Source organism: Nannospalax galili, unplaced genomic scaffold, assembly GCF_000622305.1.
Source record: "Nannospalax galili isolate Female #2095 unplaced genomic scaffold, S.galili_v1.0 scaffold698, whole genome shotgun sequence".
Taxonomy (NCBI): Eukaryota; Metazoa; Chordata; class Mammalia; order Rodentia; family Spalacidae; genus Nannospalax; species Nannospalax galili.
In genome coordinates, this window is record NW_008341886.1 from 5108576 (window position 1) to 5110688 (window position 2113).

Genomic DNA, 2113 nt, shown 5'->3' on the forward strand with positions numbered 1-2113 from the left:
TCCCATCCCCACAAATCAATTACAGCCACTCTTTGATCTCTTAAAGGGAGACAAAAACCCAGCCTCCAGACGGTATCTAAACCCAGATGCCAAAAAGGCTCTCCAAATAATTAACAACCACTTCCAAAAGGCATCACTAGCCAGATATGACCCCAAGCTGCCGGTTCAACTCTTAATCTTCAACTCCTCCCCCACCATGGTGGGAGCAATTCATCAGCCACACTGAGTACCAGAATGGCTTCACACGCCAGTAGGGGGTGCTCCTCGCTTTCTTACAGAAGTGGACACCCTTGCTGCCATGGTTCGAAAAGGGAGAAATAGGGTTATGCAAATCATAGGAAAAGAAGCAGATATTCTCATTATCCCTTTCTCATTATCAGATGTACAATGGCTCTTAAAGCATCACTCCTCCTTTGTAATTAGCTTAATAGGTTTCCCAGGACAAATTGATAATCACTATCCCAAAGATAAATGGATGTCAGTTATTCCAGTATTTTGCTGGCTCCCACCTCGGCTCTTCTGCCACAAACCCATAAAAAATACTACTAGTCTTTACAGATGGAGGAAAAAAGGGGGTGGCATTGGTCACATATGACTCCCCTAATGACCCACCTATGATTTATTTTCAACCTCTATCTGATAAATCACAATTTAAAGAGCTTTTGCCATCCATATGGCTCTTGATAAGATTGATAAACCCTTCAACCTTTATTCTGACAGCATTTATGGTGTTAATTTGCTCCCATGGCTAGGTCGTTCCTTTGTCAAAATAGATGGCAACCCCCTCTCACCCCTGGTAATTAAAATTTCCACACTGTTACAAAAACAGGTGGCTCCATTATTTGTACAGCATATCAGGTTCCACTCCTCCCTCCAAGGTCCTCTTACTAAAGGAAATGCCATAGCAGATGAGGTAGCCACCGCTGGAACATTCTCTGCCAGTGTAACAGATGCCCAGCACCTCCACCATGCCACGCACATTAATTTACAAGGGCTGCATCTCAGATTCCCCCACATTCCCCTCAGACAACTTAAATGCATTGTTAAAACCTGCTCTTCCTGTGCATCAATGATACATACCCCCGCTGTACAACAAACGGGCACCAATCCTCGGGGGCTAAAATCCAATGCCCTCTGGCAAGTTGATGTAACCAATGTCCCCCAATTCAGCAGACAAAAATACATATTTGTAACTGTAGACACTTACTCCCACTTCCTTTGGGCTACTGCCCAAACTGGTGAGAGTTCAAAAAATCTAATAAATCTCATGCTCTCATCCTTTGCCATCATGGGCCTCCCTGCATAACTAAAGACAGATAATGGCCCAGCATTTACCAGCTCCCCATTTAAAAAATTTTGTGAAGCCTGGAAAATCACCCATCACACTGGCATCCCATACAACCCACAAGGACAAGCCATTGTGAAAAGGTCACATAAAACCTTAAAAGACCAACTAAAAAGACAGGCTCAAACAACATATTCTCCCAATATTCAATTAACATTAGCTTTGTTTACCCTTAATGTACTTAATGTATATCGAGGGACTGATGCTCCCCCATCACCCGACACTGGTCCCAGACACACCCAGTACCACCCATCATGGTTAGATGGAGGGACCCCTTTGATGGACTCTGGAAAGGACCAGATCCATTGCTGACCACAGGGAGGGGATTTGCTTGTGTTTTCCCACAGGATCAACCAAAGCCTATCTGGGTTCCAGCCAGAAATGTCCGGCACCTCCCAGTCCACAAAAGACATGGTTTGCATGACTCTGTCAGAGACAAAGAAAAGGAAGAGGAGGAAATGACACCTGAAACCACACCGGATCACGTGGAAAGAGATCCATGATCTGGTGGAGACTGCTCACCGCAGATGCCCCCCCCAGCTTCTTTCTCTGTCATCCTCATGGCCGTTTTCACCCTACTTAACACCAACACTTCAGCCAGCCCCACTCTCCCTAATACTATGTTCTGGGAGATTTTATTTTTCAAGGAAAAATCAGATCCATGGGACAATCACTGGCATGTTGAAGTAATAACAAAATTCTACTCAGGTGCATTTTCTAAGTACCCTACAGCTAACTTTCATGTCTCTCGACAGCTTGCACCTGCAG